Source organism: Chiloscyllium plagiosum, unplaced genomic scaffold, assembly GCF_037043375.1.
Source record: "Chiloscyllium plagiosum isolate Xiang-an unplaced genomic scaffold, Cpla_swu_hap1 HiC_scaffold_45, whole genome shotgun sequence".
Taxonomy (NCBI): Eukaryota; Metazoa; Chordata; class Chondrichthyes; order Orectolobiformes; family Hemiscylliidae; genus Chiloscyllium; species Chiloscyllium plagiosum.
The window spans coordinates 60,704,632-60,728,071 of record NW_028270183.1 but is presented as its reverse complement, the minus strand read 5'-3'; the positions used below and the strand labels follow the sequence as shown (position 1 = coordinate 60,728,071).

General features: G+C 49.3%; 2 long non-coding RNA genes and 1 pseudogene across 2 annotated transcripts; 2 read left to right on the top strand and 1 right to left on the bottom strand.

Moving 5' to 3' along the window:
* Positions 1-6,816: 6,816 nt before the first annotated feature.
* On the bottom strand, positions 6,817-14,402 carry LOC148136693 (uncharacterized). The gene is made up of 3 exons (XR_015754430.1): positions 14,267-14,402; positions 11,229-11,319; positions 6,817-7,958 (listed from the first exon to the last, which is right to left on the bottom strand). It is a non-coding gene; the product is annotated as an uncharacterized LOC148136693 (long non-coding RNA).
* A 1,559-nt stretch (positions 14,403-15,961) lies between these two features.
* On the top strand, positions 15,962-17,869 carry LOC148136692 (cyclic AMP-responsive element-binding protein 1 pseudogene; annotated as a pseudogene).
* A 2,246-nt stretch (positions 17,870-20,115) lies between these two features.
* Positions 20,116-21,672, top strand: LOC148136691 (uncharacterized). Its single transcript, XR_015754455.1, has 3 exons — positions 20,116-20,211; positions 21,443-21,495; positions 21,605-21,672. It is a non-coding gene; the product is annotated as an uncharacterized LOC148136691 (long non-coding RNA).
* The last annotated feature ends 1,768 nt before the right edge of the window (positions 21,673-23,440 follow it).

The following is a 23,440-nucleotide window of genomic DNA, read 5'->3' as shown; positions in this document are numbered from 1 at the left end:
GGATTCCCTATCTCTCACACACTCTCGGGGACACTCCGGGATTCCGTATCTCTCACGCACACTCGGGGACACTCTGGGATTCCCTATCCCCCTCTCACACTCGGGGATACCCTATCTCTCACACACTCTCGGGGACACTCCGGAATTCCCTATCACTCACGCACACTCGGGGACTCTCTGGGATTCCCTATCTCTCACACACACTCGCGGACAGTCTGTGATTCCCTCTCTCACACAAACTCGGGGACTCTCCGGGATTCCCTATCACTCAGACACACTCGGGGACACTCCGGGATTCCCTATCTCTCACACACTCTCGGGGACACTCTGGGATTCCCTATCTCTCACACACACTCGGGGACACTCTGGGATTCCCTATCTCTGACACACTCGGGGACACTCAGGGATTCCCTATCTCTGACACACTCGGGGACACTCAGGGATTCCCTATCTCTCACGCACACTCGGGAACTCTCTGGGAATCCCTAACTCTCACGCACACTCGGGGACACTCTGGGACTCCCCATCTCTCACACACACTCGGGGATTCGCTATCTCTCACACACATTCGGGTAACTCCGGGATTCCCTATCTTTCACGCACACTCGGGGACACTCTGGGATTCCCTATGTCTCTCAGACACTCGGGGACACTCCGGGATTCCCTATCTCTCACGCACACTCGGGGACAGTCTGGAATTCCCAATCTCTTACTCAACTTCGGGGATTCCATATCTCTCACACACACTCGGAGACACTCTGGGATTCCCTATCTCTCACACACACTCGGGGATTCCCTATCTCTCACGCACACTCGGGAACTCTCTGGGAATCCCTAACTCTCACGCACACTCGGGGACACTCTGGGACTCCCCATCTCTCACACACACTCGGGGATTCGCTATCTCTCACACATGCTCGGGTCACTCCGGGATTCCCTACCTCGCACACAGTCTCGGGGACACTCCGGGATTCCCTATCTCTCACGCACACTCGGGGACACTCCGGGATTCTCTATATCTCACACACTCTCGGGGACACTCCAGGATTCCGTATCTCTCACACACTCTCGGGGACCCTCCAGGATTCCCTATCTCTCACACATACTCGGGGACACTCTGGGATTCCGAATCTCTTACTCACCCTCGGGGATTCCGTATCTCTCACACACACTCGGGGACTCTCTGAGATTCCCTATCTCTCACACACACTCGGGGACTCTCTGGGATTCCCTAGGTCTCACACACTCTCGGGGACTCTCTGGGATTCCCTATCTCTCAAGCACTCTCGGGAACTCTCTGGGAATCCCTAACTCTCATGCACACTCGGGCACACTCTGGGATTCCCTATCTCTCACACACACTCGGGGATTCCCTATCTCTCTCACACACACTCGGTTACACTCCGGGATTCCCTATCTCTCACACAGTCGGGGACACTCCTGGATTCCCTAACTCTCACACACACTCGGGGACACTCTGGGATTCCCTATCTCTCACACACACTCGGGGACATTCTGGGATTCCCGATCTCTGACACACTGGGGACACTCTGGGATTCCCTATCTCTCACACACACTCGGGAACTCTCTGAAATTCCCTATCTCTCATGCACAGTCGGGAACTCTCTGGGAATCCCTAACACTCACGCACACTCGGGGACATTCTGGGATTCCCTATCTCTCACACACACTCGGGGATTCCCTATCTCTCACACACACTCAGGGCATTCCGGGATTCCCTATCTCTCACACACGCTCGGGGACACTCCGGGATTCCATATCTCACTCACACACTCGGGGATCCCCATCTCTCAGAGCCACTCGGGGACTCTCTGGGATTCCCTATCTCTCACACACACTCGGGCACTCGCTGGGATTCCCTACCTCTCACCCACATTCTGGGATTCCCTCTCTCTCGCACACACTCGGGGACTCTCTGGGGTTCCCTATCTCTCACACACTCGGGCACTCGCTGGGATTCCCTACCTCTCACCCACATTCTGGGATTCCCTCTCTCTCGCACATACTCGGGGACTCTCTGGGATTCTCTATCTCTGACACACTCGGGGACTCGCTGGGATTCCCTCTCTCTCACACACACTCGGGGACAGTCTGGGATTCCCTTCCTCACACACTCGGGGATTTCCTATCTCTCACACACACTCGGGGACACTCTGGGATTCCCAAACTCTCACTCACCTTCGGGATTCCCTATCTCTCACACACACTCGCGGACAGTCTGGGATTCCCTCTCTCACACACACTCGGGGACTCTCTGAAATTCCCTATCTCTCACGCACAGTCGGGAACTCTCTGGGAATCCCTAACACTCACACGCACTTGGGGACACTCCGGGATTCTCGATCTCTCACACACTCTCGCGGACACTTCAGGTTTCCCTATCTCTCACACACTCTCGGGGACACTCCAGGATTCCCTATCTCTCACACACTCTCGGGGACACTTCAGGATTCCCTATCTCTCACACACTCTCGGGGACACTCCAGGATTCCCTATCTCTCACACACTCTCGGGGACACTCCAGGATTCCCTATCTCTCACACACACTCGGGGACACTTCAGGATTCCCTATCTCTCACACACTCTCGGGGACCCTCCAGGATTCCCTATCTCTCGCACACACTCGGGGACACTCTGGGATTCCCAATCTCTTACTCAACTTCGGGGATTCCATATCTCTCACACCCACTCGGCGACTCTCTGGGAATCCCTATCTCTCACGCACACTCGGGAACTCTCTGGGAATCCCTAACTCTCTCGCAGACTCGGGGACACTCTGGGATTCCCTATCTCTCACACACAATCGGGGATTCGCTATCTCTCACACACATTCGGGTAACTCCGGGATTCCCTATCTCTCACGCACACTCGGGGACACTCTGGGATTCCCTTTGTCTCTCAGACACTCGGGGACACTCCGGGATTCCCTATCTCTCACACACTCTCGGGGACACTCCGGGATTCCCTATCTCTCACGCACACTCGGGGACACTCTGGGATTCCCTCTGTCTCTCACACACTCGGGGACAGTCTGGGATTCCCAATCTCTTACTCAACTTCGGGGATTCCATGTCTCTCACACACACTCGGGTAACTCCGGGATTCCCTATCTCTCACACACTCTCGGGGACACTGGGATTCCCTATCTCTCACACACTCTCGGGAACAGTCTTTGATTCCCTCTCTCACACACACTCGGGGACTCTCTGGGATTCCCTATCTCTCACACACACTCGGGGACACTCTGGGATTCCCAATCTCTTTCTCACCCTCGGGGATTCCGTATCTCTCACACACACTCTGGGACTCTCTGGGATTCCCTATCTCTCACACACACTCGGGGACACTCAGGGATTCCCTACCTCTCACACACACTCGGGGACACTCTGGGATTCCCTATCTCTGACACACTCGGGGACACTCTGGGATTCCCTATCTCTGACACACTCGGGGACATTCTGGGATTCCCTATCTCTGACACACTCGGGGACACTCTGGGATTCCCTATCTCTGACACACTCGGGGACACTCTGGGATTCCCTATCTCTGACACACTCGGGGACACTCTGGGATTCCCTATCTCTGACACACTCGGGGACACTCTGGGATTCCCTATCTCTGACACACTCGGGGACACTCTGGGATTCCCTATCTCTGACACACTCGGGGACACTCTGGGATTCCCTATCTCTCACGCACAGTCGGGAACTCTCTGGGAATCCCTAACTCTCACGCACACACGGGGACACTCCGGGATTCCCTATCTCTCACACACTCTCGGGGATCCCTATCTCTCCGAGACACTCGGGAACTCTGTGGGATTCCCTATCTCTCACCCACATTGAGAGATAGGGAATCCCAGAGAGACACACGCGGACTCTCTGGGATTCCCTATCTCTCTCGCCCACACTCGGGGATTCCCTATCTCTCTCGCCCACACTCGGGGATTCCCTATCTCTCTCGCCCACACTCGGGGATTCCCTATCTCTCTCGCCCACACTCGGGGATTCCCTATCTCTCTCGCCCACACTCGGGGATTCCCTATCTCTCTCGCCCACACTCGGGGATTCCCTATCTCTCTCGCCCACACTCGGGGATTCCCTATCTCTCTCGCCCACACTCGGGGATTCCCTATCTCTCTCGCCCACACTCGGGGATTCCCTATCTCTCACCCACATTCTGGGATTCCCTATCTCTCAGAGACACTCGGGGAGTCTCTGGGATTCCCTATCTCTCGGGGAGTCTCTGGGATTCCCTATCTCTCACGCACACTCGGGGATTCCCTATCTCTCTCACCCACTCGGAAACTCTCTGGGATTTCCTATCTCTCAGAGACACTCGGGGACCCTCTGGAAATCCATATCTCTCACGCACACTCGGGGACTCTCTGGGATTTCCTCTCTCACACACACTCTGGGATTCCCTCTCTCACACACACTCTGGGACTCACTGGGATTCCCTTTCTCTCTCATACTCTGGTATCCCCTCTCTGACACACTCTGGGACTCACACACACACACACTCTGGGACCCTCGCTCTCTTTCTCTCGCTCTCTCTCTCACACACACACACAGGGACTCTCTCTCTCACACACACACACACAGGGACTCTCTCTCTCTCTCTCACACACACACAGGGACTCTCTCACTCTCACACACACACACTTGGACTCTCTCTCACACACACACACTCTTGGACTCTCACACACACACTACGCTGGGTCTCAGGGATTCTCTCTCTCTCACACACACTGGGACTCTCACAGACACACTACGCTGGGTCTCACGGATTCACACACACACACACACTCTCTCTCTGGGACACTCTCACATCATCTGGGACTCTCTGGGATTCCCTCTCACAAACTCTTGGACTCCCTCTGCCACTTTCTGGGGCTCTCTTACACTCTGGCACAGCCTGGGACTCTCTCACACACACCCTGAGATACTGTTCCACACTCACGGATTCTCTGGGATTCCCTTACACACTCTGGCACACTCAGAGATTCTCTCATACACTCGGGGCTTCCGTTACACACTCTGGGACTCTCTCTCACTCACTGTGGGATTCTGTTTCACATTCTGGGATTCCCTTCACACACTCTGGGATACTGGGACTCTCTCACACCCCCTGGGACACTCTCAAATTCTTTCACACACTCAAGTATCCCAAACACACTTTGGGACAATCTGGGATTCCGTTACGCAATCTGGGACACTGGGACCCTCTCCCACACACTCTCGGTACACAGTCTGGGACACACTGGGATTCTTTCACCAACTCTGGGACACTGTGGGACTCTCTCTGACACTCTTGGACGCTCTGGGATTGCCTCACAGACTCTGGGATTCCATTACACTCTGGGTCACCCTGGGACGCTCTCTCTTGCACGCTGACACCCTGGGACACGCTCTTGCACGCGCGCACACACACTGGGATGCTCTCTCTCTAGCGCGCGTGCACATACCCTGGGATATTCTGTGATTCTCTCACAAACCATGGGACTCTCTCACACACTCAGAGTGGTGGCAACGGTGTTGGGGCAATGGGTTTGGGGGCAAAGGAGCTGGATGGGGTGGGGTGGAATCGCGTTGCACGGGGTTGGGGGGGAGAAACGGCGTTGCACGGGGTTGGGGAGGAGAAACGGCGTTGCACGGGGTTGTTTGAGGGAGAAACGGCGTTGCACGGGGTTGGGGAGGAGAAACGGCGTTGCACGGGGTTGGGGAGGAGAAACGGCGTTGCACGGGGTTGGGGAGGAGAAACGGCGTTGCACGGGGTTGGGGGGGAGAAACGGCTTTGCTCGGGGTTGGGGGGGAGAAACGGCGTTGCTCGGGGTTGGGGGGGAGAAACGGCATTGCATGGGGTTGGGGGAGAACGGAGTCGCACGGGGTTGGGGGAGAACGGAGTCGCACGGGGTTGGGGGAGAACGGAGTCGCACGGGGTTGGGGGAACGGCGTCGCACGGGGTTGGGGGAGAACGGAGTCGCACGGGGTTGGGGGAACGGCGTCGCACGGGGTTGGGGGAGAACGGAGTCGCACGGGGTTGGGGGAGAACGGAGTCGTACGGGGTTGGGGGAGAACGGAGTCGCACGGGGTTGGGGGAACGGCGTCGCACGGGGTTGGGGGAGAACGGAGTCGCACGGGGTTGGGGGAACGGCGTCGCACGGGGTTGCGGGGAACGGCGTCGCACGGGGTTGCGGGGAACGGCGTCGCACGGGGTTGCGGGGAACGGCGTCGCACGGGGTTGCGGGGAACGGCGTCGCACGGGGTTGTGGGGACGGCGTCGCACGGGGTTGCGGGGAACGGCGTCGCACGGGGTTGCGGGGAACGGCGTCGCACGGGGTTGCGGGGAACGGCGTCGCACGGGGTTGCGGGGAACGGCGTCGCACGGGGTTGCGGGGAACGGCGTCGCACGGGGTTGCGGGGAACGGCGTCGCACGGGGTTGCGGGGAACTGCGTCGCACGGGTTTGCGGAGAACGGCGTCGCACGGTGTTGCGGGGAACGGCGTCGCACGGGGTTGCGGGGAACGGCGTCGCACGGGGTTGCGGGGAACGGCGTCGCACGGGGTTGCGGGGAACGGCGTCGCACGGGGTTGCGGGGAACGGCGTCGCACGGGGTTGCGGGGAACGGCGTCGCACGGGGTTGCGGGGAACGGCGTCGCACGGGGTTGCGGGGAACGGCGTCGCACGGGGTTGCGGGGAACGGCGTCGCACGGGGTTGCGGGGAACGGCGTCGCACGGGGTTGCGGGGAACGGCGTCGCACGGGGTTGCGGGGAGTCACTGTGTGGGTTAGAAATTAAATTGATGTAATTTTAATAAGTGTCTTATTGAAATAACATATAGTTATAGGGCTGGAGGCAGATAATATGCAGTGAAGAGAAAGGGAGAGCTTAGATTTATGAATAGTTGTTTAATATTCACTTTGAGTTAAAAATAGATTAATGCTATTTTCTTTAAATAGTGGAATGTGTGAGTTTTCTGTCACTAAGACTTTAACAGATTATGTGGGGAGGTGAACTTTTCTGGGTGTTTGGTTTAACTAACAGAGGGGGTCACCGTCATGTTGTAACAAAAGAAACACGACAAAGAACAGTACAGCACAGGAGCGGGCCCTTCAGCCCAGAATGTTGTGCTGAATGTGACACCAAATTAAACTCATCCTTTCTTCCTATCTTTGTTCCATATCCTTGCATATTCACATGCTCACCCAAAAACCCCTTAAACAACCCTCTCATTTCTGCCTCCTCCACCATCCCTGGCAACATGTTCCAGATTCCGACCACTCTCTGTGGAAAACACATTACCCCTCACATCTCCTTTGAGCTCTCCCCCTCTCACCTTAAATGCACATTCTCTAGTAAAGATATTTCAACTCTGGGTAAAACATTTTGACCAGCAACCTTGTGCATCTCATGGCGCTGCGCTGACTGTCCCTAATTAGGTCATTCTTTACCAAATGCACATAAATCCTATCCGTAAAAATTCTGTCCAAAGCTTCCCAACCACTGAGGTGAGACTCACCAGGCTATAACTTCCTGGATTGTCCCTATTTCCCTTCTTGAAGAGAGGAACACCATAAGCTACTCACCAGTCCTCTGTGACCTCTACACTGGCAAGTGAGGACTCAAAAATCATGTCCAAGACCCCAAAAATCTCCTGTCTTGCCTTTCTCAATAACCTGGGGTAGCTACCGTCGGATCCTCGGGATTAATCCACTTTAATGCTGTTCAAGAAATCTAATGCTTCTTTCTCGACCTCAAAAATGCCCAAGCACATTAGCATACTCCACACAAATCTCATTATCCCCAATATCCTTTTCCTGGGTGAATGCCGATGCAAAGTAATTATTTAGGATCTCGTCCACTTCCACTGACTTCAAGCACAAGTTCCTTCCTTTAGTCTTGACTGGCCCGACTTCTTTCCAAGTTATGTGGAAGCTGTGGAAAGAGTGCAGAGTAGATTTACTAGGATATTGCCTGGTATGAAAGGAAGGTCTTACAAGGAAAGGCTGAGGGAATGGAGGCTGTTTTAGTTGGAAAGAAGAAGGTCGAGAGGTGACTTAATTGCCTGCAACAGTAGTAGAATTGCCGACGCAAAGGGCATTTAAATGGGCATTGGACATATATATGGGTAATATTGGAAGGGTGTAGGTTAGATAGGCATCAGATTATTTTCAAAGGTCGGTGCAACATTGAGGGCCAAAAGGCCTGTACTGCGCTGTAACAATCCATGTTCACATCCTCTTGTGAGTAATTATCTCCAGAACGATTTGGGATGCTCTTTAACCCTACTTGCGAAGGGCATGCCCCTCCTTGGTCTGCTCATTCCCGGTTCAGGTTGCTTCCAGCTTTTGTTTTTTTACGTTCCTCACATGCCATGCCCAATTCTAGCTTCCCAAACCTTGCATCGGCTTGTTTTTTTCCCCTTTTGACTAAATTCCCAGCCTCCCTTGTTATCCAAGGGGCCCTTACATTGCCAGCCTTATCCCTCCTCCTTATTGGAACATGCTGGTCGTGAACTCCAATCAGCAAGCCTTTAACTAACTCCCACGTGCCCAATGTGGCATTGTCTGATGACAGCTCCTCCCAATTAACACTCCCTAGCTCCTGCCTAATACTGACATCATTTGCAATCCCACAATTTAGAAACATCCCATTTATTCGTAGCTGCCTTAAAAAAACTTAAGTTGTGATCACTGTTTCCAAAATGGTCTCCCACTGAAAGGTCAGTCACCTGGCCAGGCTCATTCAGCAATATAAGGTCCACTATGGCCCCTACCCCTCCTTTACACTACTATTTCAAGAAACCCTCTTGGATACACTTAATAAACTCTGCACCGTCTCAGCCTCTTGCTCTAAAGTAGTGCCAGCAAATGGTGGGGAAGTTAAAGACACTTTGAGAACTCTGTTGTTATTGCCTCTGCCGAGATATTCTGCCAAGATATTTGTACCTCGAGGTATCGTTGGCAGATTGAGGGTCCTATAGTATAATCCCATTAACTGCATCCTTCTTATCCACGTTGCCTCAGTGGGCGAGCCCCTCCAGTATGTCCTGGGTGCAGACATAACATTCACCCGATTGGTAATGCAGCTCCTCCGCCTCTTTTACTCTCCTCTCCATCTCATCTGAAACAATGAAACCCTGGAATATTGAGCAGCCAGTCCTATCCTTCTCCGAACCAAATCTCTGGAATGGCCACAATATCGGATCTGTGCTTATCTACTTTAACTATGTTGCGCCTTGTGTTGAAATTAACACAATCAGCCCATTCGTACAATGGTGTTCATTTCTCTGTATTTCCTTTCTGATTGACTCGTATACATCTTCCGACCTTCCTTACCCCCGACGTGCTGCCCTGCTGCTGTGATTCCCAGGACCTTGCCATTCTAGGTTAAACCCTTCCCTTGTAGCAGGAACAAGCCTCCCAGTGAGGATATCAGTACCCCTCTACTTCAGGTCCCAATTATTCAAGATCCTGAAACTCTTCCCCCTATACCAGCTCTTCAGCCATGCATTCATCTCTGCTATCTTTCAATTCCTTGTCTCACAAGCACATGGGACTGGTGGTAACGCAATGATTACTCGCCTCAAGGTTCTGCTTTTCAGTCGTTCCCTACTTCCTGTGCTTACTCCTCAGGATCTCATCCCTCTTTCTACTCGTGTCGTTGGTAGCAATGACCTCTGGCCTCCCATTCTCCCAATTCAGAATTTCAAGCAAATGCTCAGAGATGTCCTTGACCCAGGCACCAGGGATACAACAGTCTCAGACGCAGCCACAGTAACACCTGTCTATGCCCCCAACTAGTGCTTCTCCTCCCATTTTCGCTCCCTTGGATTTTGCCCGACCTTGGTCTACAGCAGAGTCAGTTATAGAGTCATAGAGTCCTACAGCACAGAGAGAGGCCCTAAGGGCCAGACTGATCCCTGGCAACCATAATGTCCATCTATGGTCACCCCATTTCCCTGCCCATGCCCCATCTCCTTCTAATCCTTTCCTATCCATGTATTTGTCCAAATGCCTTTTAAATGTTGTTAATGTACCTGCCTCAGCCACTTCCACTGACAGCTCATTCCGTATGAGAATCAGCATCTGTGTAAAAATGGTGCTGCTAACGTTCCCTTTTATTCTTTCCCCTCTAACGTTAAACTGATGCCCTCTAGTCCTCAATTCTTCAACCCTGGGAAAAAGACTGAATGCATTCACCCTATCCATGCCTCTCATGATCATATACATTTCTATAAGATCTCCCTTATGTCTCCTGTCCTCTGAAGAAAAATGTCCCAGCTTGTCCAACCTCTTCCGATAACTCAGGCCATTGAGTATTATAGACCTGGCTACCGCTGTGCTACTCCCCTGAGAAGCTATCCCCAACAATACACCAGCTCTCTCTCCTTAAACATCCCGCATCCAACCCCATCTTTGTCCCCTGTACGATCCTCAGTTTCCTGCTCTTGCTCCAACCCAACCACGCGGACACCCACCTACCTGATGGAACCTGGATGCTTGGACAGGACAAGATCATGGGTGTTTTTAAACGCAATGAATGGAATTCTGAAATTATATTTGGACTGAATGTAATGTAGAGCAGCGTGAAATGGAGGTGGATGACTTACGTGACTTGCTGTAAGGATACTGACAGTAGAACCTGAGGCGATCGTGAGTATACGGAGGTAGAATGTGGGAAAGGAGCTGGGACTGTATTGGAGTAGTCATGGTGAGAGAGAACAAATGCTGGATGGAGGGTTTCAGCAGCTGACGGCCTGACACTGAGGTGAACCATTGGAAACTGTGCAAGTGGCCACCATCTAATAGGACAGAGAAACTGATCCATCGGCCTGAAACTGACTGACCACGTGGCTGTCAATGAATCTAATACAAGTGAATGGAAACATTGCTCAGAGTCTGTTTCTGTAACATTCAACACAACCAGGAAATGGAAAGTGAATAATGAGCTGAAAACAAGGCCACTGCTCTGTTAGAGTCAAAATCATTCAATGTTCAGTCACTGAATATTCTCACCTGCAGAAAGGAATCTCCCAGAATCACAGCAGAAGGAGAAAACAAACTTGGCAGAGACAGAATGAAGCCACCGCCTGCATCACAACAGCTCAGAACAAAGAGGCTGAATTCTCAATCAACTGACAAGCAATACAGATACTTTCAGAGTTACAGATAGAGTTCAGAATTATTCAGGAAACAGACTTACCAGATACATTGGTAGGTGGTGTGTGCCAGAAATCCATGAAATAGCTTTGTGATGTGCCGTTTTTTCGTTGAGAAATGATTCTTTGTTTTCGCTAAGAAGAGCAGATGCATAGTTCACTGATTATTAGATTTACAGACAAAGGAAACCTGATCAAGGACTCACAGGTCAATTACACTGTTAGTGACAGTCCATCGCACACAACAACAGCCTGTTACACAGAGAACAGAACAGATTCTAGTTTAACAGAGACACTCTCACAATGAACATCTGCTGCTTTAATAAAAATGTTTCCTGTTTGAAGAAAAGGAACATATCAACAAGACAGCGAGACTTTTAAACTGCCCAATGTAACTGTGGAGTTTTTACCCAATTCAGTGATTACTGTTTCTATGTATTTTGAAGCTATTTTGAGCAGGGTATCTATCGCGGGTCGGTGTGGACTTGCTGGACTAAGGGCCTGTTTCCACACTGGAGGGATACTATTCAATATAATTATCAACCTGTCCCACAGCAGGATGGGTAAGGCTCGAGGGGAGTCTGTACTGGGGAGGGGTTGTGTCCCACAGCAGGATGGATAAGGCTCGAGGGGAGTCTGTACCGGGCAGGGGTTGTGTCCCACAGCAGGATGGGTAAGGCCCGAGGGGAGTCTGAACTGGGGAGGGGTTGTGTCCCACAGCAGGATGGGTAAGGCCAGAGGGGGGTCTGTACCGGGAAGGGGTTGTGTCCCACAGCAGGATGGGTAAGGCCAGAGGGGGGTCTGTACCGGGAAGGGGTTGTGTCCCACAGCTGGATGGGGAAGGCTCGAGGGGAGTCTGAACTGGGGAGGGGTTGTGTCCCACAGCTGGATGGGGAAGGCTCGAGGGGAGTCTGAACTGGGGAGGGGTTGTGAGCCACAGCTGGATGGGGAAGGCTCGAGGGGAGTCTGACCTGGGGAGGGGTTGTGTTCCACAGCAGGATGGGGAAGGCTCGAGGGGAGTCTGAACTGGGGAGGGGTAGTGTCCCACAGCAGGATGGATAAGGCTCGAGGGGAGTCTGTACTGGGGAGGGGTAGTGTCCCACAGCAGGATGGATAAGGCTCGAGGGGAGTCTGAACTGGGGAGGGGTAGTGTCCCACAGCAGGATGGATAAGGCTCGAGGGGAGTCTGTACTGGGGAGGGGTAGTGTCCCACAGCAGGATGGTTAAGGCCAGTCAAGAGTATACTGGGGAGCGGTTGTATCCCACGGCAGGAAGGTTGAGGCCCGAGGGTACTCTGTACCAGGGAAGGTATGCGACCCAAAGCAGGACAGGTAAGGCTCAAGGGTAGACTGTACTGGGGAGGGGTTGTGTCCCACAGCCAGACGATTAAGGCCCGAGGAGAGTCTGCACCAGGGAGAGGTTGTGTCTCACAGCAGGATGGGTAAGGCTCGAGGGGAGTCTGTTCCTCAGAGGGGTTGTATCCCACAGCAAGACGGTTAAGGCCAGAGAGTAATCTGTACTGGGGAGGGTATGCGTCCCAAATTAGGATGGGTAAGCCTCAAGGGTAGACTGTACCAGGGAGGAGTTCGGTCCCACAGCAAGATGCGAAAGGCCTGAGGACAGTCTGTACTGGGGATGGAATGTGTTGCACAGCAGAATGGGTAAGGCCAGAGGGAAAACTGTACCCAAGTGGGGTTGTGTCCAACAGCAGGGTGGGCAAGGCTCAAGATTAGACTTTACCAGGGAGGAGTTCAGTCCCACAACAGGATGGGTAAAGCCTAAGGGGAGTCTGTACCAGGGAGGTGTTGTGTCCCACAGCAGAATGGGTAAGGCCAGAAGGGAGTCTGTACCGGGGAGGAGTTCAGTCCCACAGCAGAATGGGTAAGGCCCGAGGGCCATCTGTACCGGTGAGGGATTGTGTCCCACAGCAGGATGGGTAATTAAATTAGATTACATTACAGTGTGGAAACAGGCCCTTCGGCCCAACAAGTCCACACCGACCCGCCGAAGCGCAACCCACCTATACCCCTACATTTACCCCTTACCTAATGCTACGGGCAATTTAGCATGGCCAATTCACCTGACCTGCACATCTTTGGACTGTGGGAGGAAAGCGGAGCACCCGGAGGAAACCCACGCAGACACGGGGAGAACGTGCAAACTCCACACCGTCAGTCGCCTGAGGTGGGAATTGAACCCGGGTCTCTGTCGCTGTGAGGCAGCAGTGCTAACCACTGTGCCACCATGCCACCCACAAATGTCCGAGGGAAGTCTGTACCGGGGAGGGTTTGTGTCCCACAGCAGAATGGGTAAGGCCTGAGGAGTGACCGAGAGCAAAGATTTACTTAGGGAGCTGAGGGGCAACATTTTCCACAGAGGACGGTTCATATACAGAATGGACTGCCAGTGGCACATGGGAGAAACAAGAACAATTACAACATGGAAAAGACATTTGGGCAGGAACATGGAGGGGAGAAAGTTTGAAGGGCCATGGGCCAAACGCAGGGAAATGCAACTCATTCAGTTCAGGAAACCTGGCCAGCATTGGTGACTTCGGCCAGAGAGTCATGCAGCACAGAAACAGACCCTAAGTCTTGCGTTATTGGGGGAGTGGGCTCTCGTGACAAGGCATGTTGTCGAGACTGAAGTAAGTTACAGAGATATGGATGGTCGTCTGGACTGGAGCAGGTTCAAACGTATGAAGTGATTGGTGAGAGGGGAGGAAAGTACAGAGATAGGAACTGTTTTTAGCATTAGAATGACTGATCCACATGACAAGCCATAGATACAGTGTGGGAGAGGGAACACAGAATGGAACATTCCCAGACAGCATTCCCACCCTCTCGTGGAAGGCCTGCTTTCCCCTCTTTTGTACTGATGCTCACTAAGACAGCACAGGCTTGGATTGATAACTGTGACACTCCCGATGTTGTCTTAGTACAACAAAACTTGCAGTAAAGGCGGTGACCGAACCTGGGGTGTGTCTGTATTGTGCTCCCCTTCCAGCACTATAGCTATGTCATGTCCTGTTAACTGATGTTTGGAGCCCTCTCATTGCTCTCTGCACTGTGAGTGATCTTACCTCACTGCAGGATTTATTGAAGGCTCCAGATCTCCCTGCCCTGTGTCTCTCTGGCTGACAAACCATCTTCAATGAGGGATGGATTAGACACCCAGCAGCTGGGAAGTCTATTAGGTCAGGACCTTCCTGAGTACCTACAGACAGATAAACAGAATTGGAAATTAAAATGATGCAGTGATGGCTACACATGTCAAATGGCACTGAGTCCGACAGAAATCTGGAACACCCCAGTCTCCATCGTCTATCTGGAGTGGAGAATTCTGTTTGCTCAGGATCTGGAGTAGCTGCAAGAGCGAGGGACACTGACAGAGGCAACAATTCGACCCACACAGTGAGGGATACCACATGGAGAGTTACTAAGTAATATCACCAGAGTGCAAGATCAAACAATTGTGCAGGAAGAAAGGGTTTTGATTCTTGTTGCACTGGGATGCGCAACTTGTGAGCAGGCGAAGTGATGGCCTATTGGCATTATTGTGGAACAATTTATCCAGAAACTCAGCAAGTGTGCTCTGGACACAGGTTCAAATCCCACCATTGCAAATGAGTGAATGTGAATTAAATGCTTCAAAAAAGATGTAACTAAAAACCTGTGAGTATTAAACAATTGCTGATGTTAAGAAAAATCCACCGGGTGCATTCATGTCTTTAGTGAAGTAATCTAAGGTGGGTCTTTCCTCCAATTGTCCTCGACCCCAATAGCCCCGCCCACCCGCGCATTGACCTTCTCAAGATGGCGGCTCTGAGGCCCGCACTCCCTCTTCCCTCAAACAAATGGCGGCCGTGACCCTGGGCCGCTTTCCCGACAGAGACCACCATCTCCTTATCAGGGCCTAGAGAGTCTTTTTCGTTTTCTTTCACCTATATCTGCGTCTTGTGAATTCTCTCCGCTCCTTTCTCCCAGTGAGTCTCCCACACGCCACTCTCTGAAGCCGAGCGTAGCCGCACCCGGAGAAAGCTGCTCTATGTCTCGCCGTGTCCTGGTTAATGTGACACTGCGCATGCCCTTCATAGAAACCAAACTGCGCGTGCATCGAAGATTATCAGTGAGTTTATAGAGAATATTCGTACCTGCATAGAATCACGGGAGAAATATTAGACATTAGCAATTGCTCTGTCGAGTTACAGTCATTGAGATGGTTCATATCCAAATAGATTTTTCCATCCAACTTAATCATACCGGCCAGGTATGTAAATTTCCAATCATTCTGGGAATTTGAAAATAAGTTTGTTACTCGAGTTGTGTAAATCGATTGGAAATATGTACATTGTCAGATTTACATCTTAACGATTTCTTTAAAACCTCACATTGTTTTATGAGAGGGGATAATACTCCACTATGTCGTGAGAATGATCAATCCTGCAAAACAGTTTACTTTCTGACCAATGCTGAAGCGTTCACTCCCGAGAATGCATTGGTCCCGCTCCTCACTCACTCTGTTTGGAGGACCTGACGCTGCTCTGTCCTCCAGTTCCGCCCCTTCCTCCCAATTGCAGTGTTGATTGTGGCGCGACTCAGCAGCTAAGCAACAGAAACATTAAGGGACAAGGGAATAAGAGAGAATCTGGATAAAGTAGACTGGAAACAAAAATTTTATGGTGGGAAGTTGATGAGCAGTGGAAGAGTTTCAAAGACATTTTACAAAGGTCTATTCCAGTGAAATGGAAGGACTGTATGAAAAGGCATACTCAGCAATGGGTATCTGAGGAAAGTGATCAAATTAGACCATAAGACATAGGAGTGGAAGTAAGGCCATTCGGCCCATCAAGTCAACTCCGCCATTTAATTATGGCTGATGGGCATTTCAACTTCACTTACCCACATTCTCCCCGTAGCTCTTAATTCCTTGTGACATCAAGAATTTATCAATCTCTGCCTTGAAGACATTTAGCGTCCCAGCCTCCACTGCACTCCATGGCAATGAATTCCACAGGCCCCACGCTCTGGCTGAAGAAATGTTTCCGCATTTCTGTTCTGAATTTATCCCCTCTAATTCTAAGGCAGTGCCCACCGGTCCTAGTCTCCTCACCTAATGGAAACAGTTTCCGAGTGTCCACCCTTTCCAAGCCATGTATTATCTTGTAAGTTTCTATTAGATCTCCCTTAACCTTCTAAACTCCAATGAATACAATCCCAGGATCCTCAGCTATTCCTCATATGTTAGACCTACCATTCCAGGGATCATCCGTGTGAATCTCCGCTGGACACGCTCTAGTGCCAGTATGCCCTTCCTGAGGTGTGGGGATCAAAACTGGACACAGTACTCCAAATGGGTCCTAACCAGAGCTTTTTAAAGTCCCAGTAGCACATCGCTGTTTTTATATTCCAACCCTCTTGAGATAAATGACAACATCGCATTCGCTTTCTTAATCACGGATTCAACCTGCATGTTTACCTTGAGAGAATCCTCGACTAGCACTCCCAGGTCCCTTTGTACTTTGGCTTTATGAATTTTCTCACCGTTTAGAAAGTAGTCCATGTTTGTATTCATTTTTCCAAAGTGCAAGACCTCGCATTTGCTCAGGTTGAATTCCATCAGCCATTTCCTGGACCACTCTCCCAAACTGTCTAGATCCTTCTGCAGCCTCCCCACTTCCTTAGTACTACTTGCCTGTCCACCTAACTTCGTATCATCAGCAAACTTCGTTGGAATGCCCCCATCCCTTCATCCAGATCATTAATATATCATGTGACCATGCAGGTAACTATGCCTGGGATCCAATCAACAACAAGTCCAGTAGTAACTTTAGTGCAATTGCCGAATGGGCAGACTGTTCAAGTCCAAGTCGTTATCCAAGCAGCTCAGTCCTCAGTCCCACAGTCCCCTCAAGTTCAGACTGCTCAGATTTCTACTATACTTTAAAATGAAGGCTCCCAGGAATCTGTGGATAGCACGACTGACTCTCAGAAACGTAGAGAAATTCTATCGAGACGGCCTTCATACAGGAAAATCCTGAATGAACTTTCTTCTGATCCCCCCAGTGTGCCAAGAAATCGATGAGGAGAAATCAGAAGAAGAGACTGTCTCAACCATTACTACAACGATGATGCAGACACCCATCTATCAGATTAGCAGTGGACAATACATTGCTATGACACAGGGGGAAGCAATTCAGCTGGCCAACAATGGTACAGATTAAATGCAAGGACTCCACACATGAACAATGACCAATACAGCGACAGCCAAGGTTGGAGCAGCCATTAAACAGTATGCACAGAGCCCTGATGGACCGCAAATCTTTGTGCCGGGCAGCCAAATGCTTGATCAAGGTGCTGCTGGAGATGTCCAAACCTATCAGATCTGTACAACTCCTAACTCCACTGCTGACCAGGGAATGGTTATGGCATCTTCACCAGTCCTGCAAAGCCAGCCCCAGAATGCTGAAGAAACCACTCGTAAACGTGAGGTCCGCCTCATGAGAAACAGGGAAGCAGCTCGAGAGTACCATCGCAAGAAGAAATAGTATGTGAAATGCTTGGAGAATTGGGTTGCTGTTCTGGAAAATCAAGTTGAAAGAGAAGTCGGACAAAGTGGCCAAAAACAGCATGAAACTAGAACTGGGAAAATGTTAAAGGTCAACCGAAAGCCACAGGAGCTATAAAGAAAAGTAATATAGAACATGAGAAAAATAAACTAGCACAGATTACAAAGACAGAAAGGAAAAGTTTATATAAATATATATAACGAGAAAAGAATGGCTAAAGTAAATGTTGGTCCTTTGGAAAATGAGAAGAAGCATTTAGTTATGGGATATCACAGTGGAGGATACTAATATCTTTCCAGTAACTAGCAAAGAGACAAAGGTAGGTGAGGATTTGGAAACTATCATTATTACAGAACAGCTAGCTTTAGACTGTTTTGAGGTAATTGAGCTAACGATAGAATAGTCTCCTCACCTTGATGGAATGCATTCCAGGGTACTAAAAGAGATGCTAGGAAAAATAGCAAATTCACTGGCAGTAATTTTCCAAAATTCACTGGAGCCTGTGGCAGTCCCAGCAGACTGCAAAACAGCAAAAGTGACACCAATGTTTTTAAAAGGAGGTAGACAAAAAGTGGGGAATTATGTACCAGTTACTGTATTCTCTGTAGTGGAAAAGATGCTTGGGTCTATTATCAAGGAAGAAATAATAGAGAATCTCGATAGAAATTGTCCCATTGTACAGACACAGCATGAGGGGCAGGTCATGCTTGACCAATCTTTTTGAATTCTATGAAGACTTTTCAAGCAAGGTAGACAACGGGGACCCAGTGGATGCGGTGTACCTGGATTGCCAAAAGACCATCAACAAGGTGCTGTGCAAGAGGCTGTTGCATAATATAAGGGTGCATGGCGTTACCGGCAGAGTATTAGCATGGATAGAAAATTGGTTGACTAATAGGAAGCAAAGTGTGGGGATAAATGAGCATTATTCTGGCTGGCAATCATTGACAATTAGTGTGCCTCAGGGATCGGTGTTGTGACTGCAATTATTTACAACTGATACAGATGATTTGGAGTTGGAACCACATGTAGGGTGTCAACGTTTGCATGTGACACTAAGATGATTAGCGGAACAAAGTGAGCAGAGGACTGTGAAACTTTGCAGAGGAACATTTCAACATGGAGTGAGTGGGTAATGGTCTGTAAAATGAAATAGAATGTTTGTAAATATAAAGTTTATACTCTTATGGTTGTAGTAACATTAAAAAAAAATCACTTGAATGTTAAAAAGTTGCATTATTTGCTCTGCAGAGTGACCTAAGCATCCTTCTACATGAAGGTTGGTCACCAGATACAATAATCAGTTCAGAAATCAAATGGAATTTTGTCCTTCATTGCTGAAGGGATTGTGTTTAGAAGCAGAGGTTTTGTTTCAGCTGTATTTGGGTGTTGGCGTACTGCATGTAGTTTTTGTCTCCTTACTTGAGAAAGGATGTACTGGCACTAGAGGGGGTGCAGAGGAGGTTAACTAGGTTGATTCCAGAGTTGACAGGTTCGGCTTAACAGAGACTGAGTAGATTGGGATTATATTCATTGGAATTCAGAAGAATGAAAACATATAAAATAATGAATGGAATGGATAAAATAGAAGTAGAGAGCTGTTTCCATTGGCAGGTGAAGCTAGGACAAGAGGGCATCACCGCAAGACTAGAGGCAGCAAATTTAAGACTGAATTGACAAGGAACTTCTTGACCTCTATGGAATTCACTGCCCAGGGAAGTAGTTGGTGCTCGTTCAGAAAACGTTTTTAAAACTAGGTTAGATTTTTAAAAATGTAATTAATTAATGAACACGGCGAGAACGTGGGTAAATGGTTCTGTGTCCACGAAATGATCAGCCATGATCTTATTGAATGGCAGAGCAGGCTCGAAGGGCAGGACGGCCTTCTACTGTTCCTAGATCTTAGGTTATACATCCCCCCCTCATTCGTGACTTGGAGGTGTTGGTGTTGGATTGGGATGGACAAAAGTAAAATTCACAGAACACCAGGCTATTGGTCAACAGGATTATTTGGAAGCACTAGGTTTGCTGCTTCTTCATCAGGGGGTTTTGAGATGCTGTTGTCATTTTTGTAACTCATGAACAGCAACAAAAGCCACGAAGCAATCCGCATGCTCCAGCCAACAATGCGCCCCGGGTGATTGATGTCAGCGGCGGACCAATGGAAAGGCAGGGACAGAGCTGGAGGACCTGGCGCACAGTTGGTCCTCCGACCAATCAGGGTGATGTAGGGGCGGGACTAGACTAGACCACTTGATCATCCTCGCTGTCTGTTCGGGATGTGTGGATGGCGAGCTGTTGGTAAAGATAGAAATAAACAGCAGGAAGCGGGAGGGAAATGGTGTCGGTATGGGTTGAGAGGGTTTACAGACATTTGGTGCACATCGAAAATACAAATTTGAAACTCAGTCCCGTTTTTGCAGTAAACGGGAAAATGCCTCATCCAGCGATTGATTCGAGTAAGCACCACCATCTTTATTCGGGGCAACGATTCACTGGACCCGTGCAGCCGCCAGCTTTGTTGGGGGCAAAGTTCAGCGGGACGCATGTGCAGCCCTCTCTGGTAGGGAGTCACAGGGCAGGATTTGCACAGAGCATATTCACACCCAGAGAAATGGATTTTTTTTTCTGGATTTGTTTTTTCATTCATTTAAATGATTTGGATGTGAATCGAGGCGGTACAGTTAGTAAGTTTGCAGGTGACACCAAAATTGGAGGTATTGTGGACAGTGATAAAGGGTATCTCAAAGTACAATGGGATATTGATCGAATGGAACAATGGGCTGGGGAGTGGCAGATAGGGTTTAATTTAGATAAATGTGAGGTGCTGCATTTTAGAAAAGCAAATCAGAGCAGGACTCACACACTGAATTGTAAGATCTTGGAAAATCTTGTGAACAAAGAGACCTTGGAATGTAGGTTCATATTTCCTTGAAAGGAGAGTTGCAGGTAGATACGACAGTGAAGAAGGCATTTGGTATGCTTTCCCTTATTGGTCAGAGCATTGGGTAAAGGAGCTGGGCAGGTCATTGGTTAGGTCACTTTTGGAATATTGTGTGTAGTTCTGGTCTCCCTCCCATCAGAAGGAGGCACTGAAACTTGAAAGGTTTGAGAATAGATTTTCAAGGATGTTGCCAGTGTTGGAGGATATGAGTTGCGGGGAGAGGCATAATAGGCTGGGGCCATTTTCCCTGCAGTGTCATAGGCTGAGGTGTGATGTTATAGAGGCTTATAAAAATCGTGAGGGACATTGATAGCGTAAGTAGACAAGGGTTGGTAGACCCCAGAACTAGAGGATATAGGTTTAGGGTGGGGTGGGAAATTCAAAAGGAGCCTAAAGGGCAACTAAAATTGTAACATTTCAAAGGCATTTGAATAGGAAGGGTTCAGAGGGATGTTGGCCAAGTGCTGGAAAATTGGAATACATTAGGTTAGAATATCTGGTTGGCAAAGATGGGTTGGTCCAAAAAGTCTATTTCTGTGCTAGACATCTGACTGTGGGATCATAAAAGTGAACATTGCTCTGATTCATCTCTGGGCTCCTTGATGTCCACTTGTTTGTTATCTAGCTTTCTCAGTCTCTCGTGTGTATTTTTGCTCTGTGTAGTATTTTACTATTACGTTCACAGTCCTCTTTGTAAATGAATTGTCCACTGCTGCCTGGCTCCTGACCATATACTCTATTATCAGGTTATTTTTTCCACAATATCTTTGACGGTCAAGAGTTCTTTTTTTTCCAATAAGTGAGTGGATTTTCCTTCCATTTCTGACAGTCAAATTCTGCACCATTTTCATTCCCCCATAAATCATATTGCACTCCCTGAAACATGATGTGTATTTCTCCTTCCACAGATACCAGTGATCAAGGCCAAAGCTCTGTTGCCTGTTGAGAAGGTGATGTTTGACTTCCTTGTACTGCTGCAGTTGGTATGGTGAAGGTGCTCCCACAACGTGGTTGGGTAGGAGACATTACAGATTATGCACTCAGAGATAGTGAAGAGTAGAAGATATCTGTATAAATCAACACATTTTTAATTTCACAAAATATTGAGAACTTTTGACATAAGGCTACAGATGGAGAATATTATGTCCGGTGACCAAACCTTTGCGAAATAAGCATTTTTTCAGGAATGACTTAAAGGAAGAAAGCAGATCTTAGAGGGTGGGAATTCCAGACCGTGTTGCCTTGGAATCTGTAGAAACAGTCACACAGCTGAACTCAAAAATAAACATATCATTGGGAGTCTAAACTGAAATGAGTTATTGAGATGTGAAAGTGTGTCTGGTGCATGGAGATAGGAATGATTACAGCCAGGAATTAAGTCAAGGGTGTGAAAGTAAATTGCTGTTGCTTATAAATGGGAGCCTTTTGATGGATCCACGAGTTCTGGTACAAGTGAACACTTGGGCAGTAGAGTTTTCAATATTCTGGAGATTATAGGGAGGGTGATTGTGGGATGCTGGCCAGGAGTTGGTTTAGATAATGAAATCTAGAGTTCATAAAATGAATGAATGAGAATTTCATTAAATTAGCTGAGACTGTGGTGAGGTCAGATGATATCACTGAAGTCAAAATCGTGGTCTTGGAGTGGGACGGGCTGTTACCTTCAGCTGTTTGTCAGTTTGTGAATCAAGTCTGTAACAAGCTCAGAAGCTGATTGGCCCTGCAAGAACCCAAACTGGGCGTCACTGAGCAGGTTATTGTGAGCATGTGCTTGACAGCACTATCGATGACAACGTCTATCACTTCACTGCTGAGCGAGTGTGGACTGATGGAGGGAAATTGGCTGGGTTGGATGTGTCCTGCGGTTTTGTGTTGAACAACACTGGGAAACATTTCCCAATGTGGTACATGCCAGTGCTGGAGCAGTACTTGTCTTGGTGGGCAGCAAGTTCTGGAGAAGAAAGTGAGGACTGCAGATGCTGGAGATCAGAGCTGAAAATGTGTAGCTGGAAAAACGCAGCAGGTCAGGCAGCATTCAGAAACTCATTCCTGAAGAAAGGCTCATGCCCGAAACGTCAATTCTTCTGCCCCTTGGATGCTGCCTGACCTGCCTGCGCTTTTCCAGCAACACATTTTCAGCAAGTTCTGGAGCACAGCTATCAGTACATATTGCCACAATGCTAGCAGGGCCCATAGCCTTTACACTACTTGTCCATTTCTTGATCTGATTTGAAATGGGTTTTCAACCAATTCGATTCACATCTGTGATGTCATGGACAAATGTAGAAGGCTCATCCACTTGGCACTGCTGGCTGAAAATTGCTGAAAATGCTGTCGTCTTATCTGTTGTATGAATGTGTGAGGCCCCTCCATCATTAAGGGTGGGGATATCTGTGATGCTTCCTGCAGTGAGTTGTTTAATTGCCCATCACCATTCCTGACTAGGTGTGACAAAATTGCAGAGCTCAGATCTTGATCCACTGGTTGTTGGATCACATAGTTCTATTTGGTGTTGCTTGCACTGTACCTTCACCAGGTTGGCGCCACATTTTCAGGTATGTCTGGTATTGCTCCTGGCATGCCCTGCGGAACTCTCCATTGAAGGAGTGTTGATTCCCCTGGCTTGATGTTAATGGTTGAGTGGGGGATATACCAGGCCATTAGATTACAAAATTGGGCTGGGGTACAGTTCTGGTACTGCTGTTGGCCAACAGTGAGACAGAGGTTGTAGGGTCAAGAGGGCT